Raw genomic sequence first — 7457 nt, 5'->3', positions numbered from 1 at the left:
ACACAATATCTTACTCCAGCCCCAGTAGACCCACAGCTTCAGGCTTGAGGGCCATGGTTCTGAAGCCCTCAGGCTCCGGAGGTCCCAGATCCGGCCGCTGTGGCCACTGGCTCTGACAACGTGGACAAGTCCCAGTATCCCAGCCCTTTCCTCCTCTGGCAACTTCCAAAATCATGAGATACAAACCAAGACTGGCCCACCACTGAGGCAGGGGTGTCTGCTCACTACCCAGGAGGAAGCCAGATGGACTCCTGCCTGACTGTGCTGGGCTGACCTTGTGACCCCTGGCAGGTGGCCAACCAAAGGGCTTGAGTAGGTGGCCTCCCTAGGGCCTTACCAGGCTGTCTGGCAGCCTAGGAGGAGGAGGGACAAAGGAGGCTCCTGGCTGTGGCCACTCCTGCCCTAACAGTGGAGCTATGTGAGGGCTCTGGCCACAGCTTGCAGGGCAGGGAAGTCACCATCCTGGGTGGTGTGCAGAGCCTGGTGGCTGCTGACCTACCATTTGGGGGCACCTGCTGGCAGGTTGGGCACACACAGCAGTCCAAGCCTGTCTGCTGGGTGCTGGCCTGCCAGGGGCTGGTCTGCCATGAGCTCTTCTTATTCTTCTTGGTCTTGGTGCAGGAAAGCTTAGCTTGGCCTCGATGTCCGTGGTTGCAGACAGCTGGGCTCTGTTGGGCAGGAGCACCACAGCTCATTGAATATTTTCTGGAAATTCTTCCAGAGCAGGTTGGGGCAGCCCTTATAATCCAGGGAGATGGCTGCCTGTGTAAACTCCCCCAAGTGACTCTTGAACTCCCTGCAGTGGGCCTGTCTGCAGGAAGCCCTTGATGGAGCGGATGAGCTGCAGGTTCTTCTCCCGGCTCTCGGGCCCAGGTAGGCGTGGGGCACTAGTGTCAGTCTCAGTGCTTTCCTGGTGGTGGTGCTGGGGACACAAGCCTGGTGGGGGCTGGGCACTGCTGTGCTAAAGCCTGAGGAAGAGGGAATTGTGTGTGTGTGTGTGGGTGTGGGGGGGGGTACGGGGGTCCCCTGAGCTCTGGGAAGCTTTCCTGGGACATGAGGAAGAGGAGAGGCCCCATGGAGTCATAGGAGCCCAGGGGGATCCTTGGGGAAACTCTTGATCCCAAGGCCCCTGTGTGTCCATTGACCATGACAGCTACTGGCCCCTGGACTCTGCCTGTGGAGGCCTGGGGGTGGGGGTGGCTGCTCAGCCCCAGGGAGGCCATCATCTTCAGGGGGCATTGGTAGGGGTGATGGGGCACCCAGTTTCTCAGAGCCTGCCTTCTTGTTTTTGCTGACTTTGGTGAAGGTCTGGGCGGAAGCCAGCGCCGCAGGGAGGAGACAGTGACCATGCCAGTTGGGCACTCTCTGCAGCTCCTGGGTGGCGAGGCCCGGTGCTGTCCTCCTCCCAGGATCCTCTTCCTCATGGGGGGGTGGCGGCCCGCCCTTCTAGCTGCCCTTCCCCCCATCCCAGCCTTCCTGGGGGGCTGACTGCCCCGGCAGCCTGGGCCCTGCGGTGGGCTGCACCACCTTGTTGCTGCCACTGCCCTTCCTGGCAGAGATGAGGCTGGGGTGGGGGGGAAGGGTGGGGGGCTGTGCTGAGCTTGGAGGTGGAGGATACCGGGAGGTGAGTTGTCTTCCTGGCAGGTGCTCGGGCCCTGGCGGGAACAGGGGACAGGAGCACCAGCCCCACAGGGCCCAGGGCTGCCCCGTGGAGCAGGGGGGGAAGTGGAGGTGCAGTCTAGCGAAACCTTCACCTTTGAGCTTCAAAGTGGGGGCAGGAGGGTGCTCAGAAGTGTGACCCTACAGCTGGGCTGGTGGCTGGGAAGGCCTCTTGGCTTTCAGGGTCGTTTGCCCAGGCTTCCTTGGGGCCTGAGCCTTCCCGCTGAGCTCCTGGGGACCCCATACCCCTGCCTCCTCCTTCTTCAGCGCGTTGCCTCCTTCCGTCCTCACTCCTGTGCGTCTCCTGCTGCTGCTGCAAGGCCACTGAGGCCCTGATGGCCCTGTCCCTTCTCAGTCCTCTCCTCTCCTGCACCCCCAGCTTCCTCGCGGCTCTGCCGAGCTCCCCGACCGACCGCTGGCCTGGCCTGCTTGGCTCTTGCGGTTGTACCTGTCCACCTCCTCGAGGTCCTGGCCACTGGGGATCCCTTCGCCAGTCCCGCATGTAGCTGACTTGCCAGTGTGTCTGAGGGTCCTGGCAGCCAGGGCGCCGCTGGCTGTGGCGGGCTGCCCCGTGGCCGGAGGTCGGCATCCGCAGGTGCGGGAGGCAGGGGCTCTTCCTGATGGGCCGCAGCGCCCTCCTCACACAGGAAACGTGGCTCCCGGAAATGCTCGTGCAGATAAGCAGAGTCACTGTAGCAACCCTGAGCTGCGGCCCCATCAGAGGTGGCAGAAGCCTGGCTAGAGGTTCATCCAAAATCGATCCAGAGACAGAGAAGCATCGAACAGACCGTCAGACCTCAGAGGGAAGGCAGGGGAGGGGGGTGGGGGTGGGGGGAGTAAGAGCTCTACCAAAGGACTTGTTCACATGCATATGAGCATAAGCAATGGACACAGACGCTAGTGGGGTGAGGGCCTGTGCTGGGGGTTGGGGGGAGGTCAATGGGAGAAAGGAGACATATGTAATACTTTCAACAATAAAGAATTAAAAATAAATACATAAGTAAAATATGTCTTTATTGTTGGTAGTATTACAGATATCTCTCATTTTCCTCCTCCCCCACCCACTGGGGTGACAATGGTTAATAAAATTATATAGATTTCTTTTGAATAACAAAATTGAAAAATAATTTCATTAAACAAATGTCACCCCAATCCTATCTAATAATAGACAAATATGCAAATTGACCACATCTCCGACACACCCACAAGCCATGCCCACAAGCCATGCCCACCATCCAATCAGAGCGAGCATGCAAATTAACCCAAACCAAGATGGCTACAGCCACAGAGAGCAAGGTTTCCTAGGTAACAGAGGAAGCCAAGCTTTCTGCCAGCCATTGCAGGCCTAAGCTTCCACTCAAGCTACAAAGTTTCAATTATAGAAGGTAAACAAATTCAAACAAATGGCGGCAGAATGGAGCTTGAGAGAGCAGGCCAGGGTTGCTGCCGGCAACAGGGGAAGCAAAGCTTTCCACACAACCTGGCCGGGCCCACCCGCTTAAGGCAACAAAGTTTCAATTATAACCCCAACACAAATGGCTGTGGGCCTCGGAGGGAGTCCCAGGCTTGGCTCTGCTCCAGGCTACAAAGTTTCAATTGTAGAAGGAAAATAAATTCCAGTAACCAGGGCCTCCGCTTGCATTGCCAGGGGGCGTGGCCGGCCTGCAAACCACCACAGGCCCCTTGCTCAGGCCGCCCGATGCCCCAAGGGAACCCCACCCTGATCAGGGACACCCTTCAGGGCAAACCAGCCAGCCCCCACCCCTGTACCAGGCCTCTATCCTATCTAATAAAAGAGTACTATGCAAATTGACCATCACTCCAAAACACAATATGGCTGCCCCCATGTGGTCAAAGATGGCTGCCCCCATGTGGACACAAGATGGCCACCACAAGATGGCCAGCACGATAGGGCAGTTGGGAGGCACCTGGCCTGCAAGGGAGGGCAGTTGAGAGGGACCAAGCCTGCAAGGGAGGGCAGTTGGAGGTGATCAACCCTGCAGGAGAGGGCAGTTAGGGGTGACCAGGCCAGCAGAGGAGGGAAGTTGGGGACAAACAGGCTGGCAGCAGAGTGGTTAGGGGGTGATCAGGCTGGCAGGCAGAAGCGGTTAGGGGCAATCAGGAAGGCGGGCAGGCAAGCAGTTGGGAGCCAGCAGTCCTGGATTGTGAGAGGGATGTCCGACTGCCCTTTTAGGCCCGATCCCAGGGATCGGGCCTAAAAGGGCAGTCGGACATCCCTTGAGGGGTCCCAGATTGGAGAGGGTACAGGCTGGGCTGAGGGACAACCCCCCTCAGTGCACGAATTTCGTGCACTGGGCCTCTAATAAATTCAATAAAAAAGAATTGGTTGCAAAATATAAAATACTTGAATGCACTTTTATAAAAAAAGAAGTGGCAGAAGTAGCGGTGCCACGCAGGTGCTGAGCCGCTCGTCCTTGTGGAGGCATCGCTCCCTGCAGACCTTGCAGGGCTGGGACCACGGTGCTGTGTGTCCTGGGGCCCCACAGCAGGCAGCGCTGCACCAGGGCCTGGTGCGAGGACCTGGCGCGCTCATTCGGGAAGGTTCTGAGGGGTCTGAGGCACAGCTTGCAGGGAAGAACTCATGCTGCTGCCGCTTATTCTGCTCCAGATCTGGAGGAGGCCACAGGGTGGCAGCGCTGGGCACCTGGGGCACTTGTGCTGTAGCGGCTGCTGGTACAAGGCAAACGTTTCCCATCAGCAAAGTAGATACATGCTCCTTGTGCTGCCGCTGGTGGAGGGGACTGTGGCCAGGGCGGTTCCCGAAGCCCCCCTGGCACAGCTCTCCCTGCGCAGTGTCACTGTCCCCGGGCACTCACATCTGGGTGGGGCAGTGGTAGGTCCCAGCAGCCCAGCGCCTTGGCCTCCAGGTCTCAGCACAGCATGCAACTGGTGCCAGGAGCAGGGTTCTGGGCCTGCCTCTCCAGGCCCGTGTGGCCTGGCCACTCACCTGCTGCCTGCCTTTGCGGGGGAGAGGGGGGGTCCCCGCCCCAGGTAAGGCATGTTTTAAAAAGTTTGTAGGCACACCGGTTAAAAATCTCTGGGATGTAGTATGTGCTAGTTCTGTTTCAGTTGTTAGTGAACATTTCAAGGCAGTCTGCTCTCGGTAAAGGCAGGGAGTAGGGCTTGCTCTTTGCTGCATCTTTCTTCATTGTGCATGGGGGTCATTGTATAGACCAGTGATGGCGAACCTATGACACTCGTGTCAGCACTGACATGCGTAGCCATTTCTGGTATAGACCTTCATTATTGTGTGGACATCTAGTTGGTATACCTAGATAAATGCTTGCTGAATGGACCAACATAAAGACATCCTATTCACCCCATTCGTGTTGTTGTTTTTTTAAGACATCTAAGGATCAGGGCATTGATGGCATTGTATTTTCAATAAAAAACATAAAAGGAAAAACAGTCTCTATTTCTCTGACACTGATATTGTGGTTTCCTCTAATCAAAATCACTTGTGACTTAAACTTGCATTTTATATTTATTAATCTTAAGGGATGAATTTTCCGCCTGAATTCGAGCATTTTAGGAACGGTAATTCAGACAACCTACAGATTATTGATCACATATTATGTGTATCATCCTATCTAATAAAGATGGATATGCAAATTGACCATAACTCCATGACAAAGATGGCGGTGCCCACAACCAATAAGGAGGGGATATGCAAATTGATGCGACAAGGCGAGAGGCAGAAGGCGGCTCTGGCCGGAGTGAAGGTGTTGCTGGCAGCTAGGGGAAGGCAGGCCTATTCTTGCACGAATCTTCGCACATCAGGCCTCTAGTTTTACCTTATAATAGACAAATATGCAAATTGACCGCACCTTCGCTACGCCCAAGCCACGCCCACCAGGAAACCGTTGCAGGGACGTTGGGGTGTGGCGGAGCCCAAGGCCGGGAAAGCCGCCCGAGGCTTTCCTGGCCTTGGGCACCAGCGGGGAGCCTGCGCCGATCGCAGGAAACCACTGGGGGTCGGCTCCTGTGATCGGTAGCAGGGATGTTGGGTGCGGCTGAGCCCAAGGCCACCGCCCGGGGCCAAGCCCCGACCCTGAAAGAAGGCAGAAGGTGGTGGCCACAGCCAAGGCCTGGGTCCCTGGTGCCAGCAGAAAACTGGTGCAGGCAGCCAGGTGAATGAAGGTCTATTGCACGAATCTTCGTGCAAACGGGCTACTAGTATTGAATAAAGTGCCAGAGGCTTTTAACTACATTCTCAAGGGGAGGCACTCTAACTACAGGGTAAGAGGAAGCAAGAACAAGTCTATAGTGATGCAGATGCCCAACCAGGGTCACAAAAGTGTTTCTCTATTATTAACTCTGTGTCCTTGAGGAAATCTGTTAACATTTGGATTTTCTTTTTTTCAGATCTACAGTGGAGAATTACAACCGATCCCTAACTTATAGAAGATTTAAAATTGAAGCAGAAATGAGACAATAAGATGACACCCCTTTGAAAACTGCCAAGTACTGTCCCAGCATATGTTTGTATGGGCCAGATATACAGTCTTCATTAGAGAAGGGGGGGGAACAGCATGCGATGGAACACTCCAAGCAGTGAACCTTGGGAAAGAAAGGGGTGGGAGGGCGAAGGCCAGCTAGAAGGGGTCATTGGGGAACCAAGGGGGGTCATATGTAATACTTTCAACAATAAAGATTTTAAAAAAGAAAGGGGAGGATTAAGCCCCACGTCCCACATGCTTCCAGAAGGTCGCAGAACTGGAAAGCTGAGAGCAGAGGTGCTTGTCCTGACGCCAGGAGGAAGGGCCTGGAATCTGGAGAAGATCCCAGAGCACAGCTCGCCCTGCTGTATGAGGAAGGGGGCCTGAATGGATTGGGCTCGACTTTTCTCCACAGGGGAGAGAGATTTAGGCTGCCGAGGGCATCATATGAGAACTTCTAAAGCAAATGTATGATGAGACTTGAGGAAAAGAAGAAACAATCTAGTCTACATTTTCATGGAATGTGGGGTAAACATATAGGTGTTTCATAGTGTTAATTAGAAGCTGGGGAAATAGAAGTGAATGCGGCCTGTGTGTTGCTGTCATCAAGGTTTAGAGCAGAAGCAGCAGCTGGTCCAGGCTGTGGGGATCCCTATAAGTCACTGGGTTTCTAGCTGGCATCCCAGTGAGCGCTTCCAACCCTGCGGGTTAATCATTTAATTCTAATCTGAACCCTGGAGCCTGGCCCGTTGCCTTTGATTAAGCGACCATCTCGCTTGGCAGCCATCATTTGACTTTGTTGCCTGTTGGGCTCTTTCCTATGTTATTCACTCTCTATGTCATGGGCTTGGTTCGCTGGCTTACTCACTGCTCGACATACTCTATGGATCTGACGTCCTTGCCTCACAGAAGGGCATCTCTAAATTTGGAAGGGAGCACTTTCCGTTTAGAGATCAAGAGTCTATGAAAAGGTGAAAACAGGTAGTTGCCATCATTTGGTAGGAAATGAGCACTTTTAGACAAAGCTAACAGTTCCTCTGGCACCAGGTAAAGGTACTGAGAAAGCTGGCCAGGTAATAATGGAAGTCTACTGCACCTGAGTAGTTAATCTGATGGCATGTGAGGTGATAGGGATTTCACTTCGTTCTCAAAAATGCTAGTTTAGGTCTGTACCAATTTCTTCCTTATAAACTTATGAAGCTTCATCTTTCTCATTTTGTGTGAAATGGTAGACAGTGTTAACTTATGCCTGTGGATACTTTCTCATATCTAAAAATCTGTGAAGAGAGGAGTATGCACAAGAAAAAAACACATTATTATTTTATTATATTGTGGTAA

At 54.0% G+C, this 7457-nt stretch overlaps 1 pseudogene; it reads right to left on the bottom strand.

Moving 5' to 3' along the window:
- Nucleotides 1–414: 414 nt before the first annotated feature.
- On the bottom strand, nt 415–4375 carry LOC114226736 (E3 ubiquitin-protein ligase ZNF598-like; annotated as a pseudogene).
- Between the last annotated feature and the right edge of the window lie 3082 nt (nt 4376–7457).

The sequence above is a fragment of the Eptesicus fuscus genome, chromosome 14 (genome assembly GCF_027574615.1).
Source record: "Eptesicus fuscus isolate TK198812 chromosome 14, DD_ASM_mEF_20220401, whole genome shotgun sequence".
Classification (NCBI taxonomy): Eukaryota; Metazoa; Chordata; class Mammalia; order Chiroptera; family Vespertilionidae; genus Eptesicus; species Eptesicus fuscus.
Note: the sequence above shows the minus strand (reverse complement) of the source record. Positions and strands in the feature narration are given on the sequence as shown.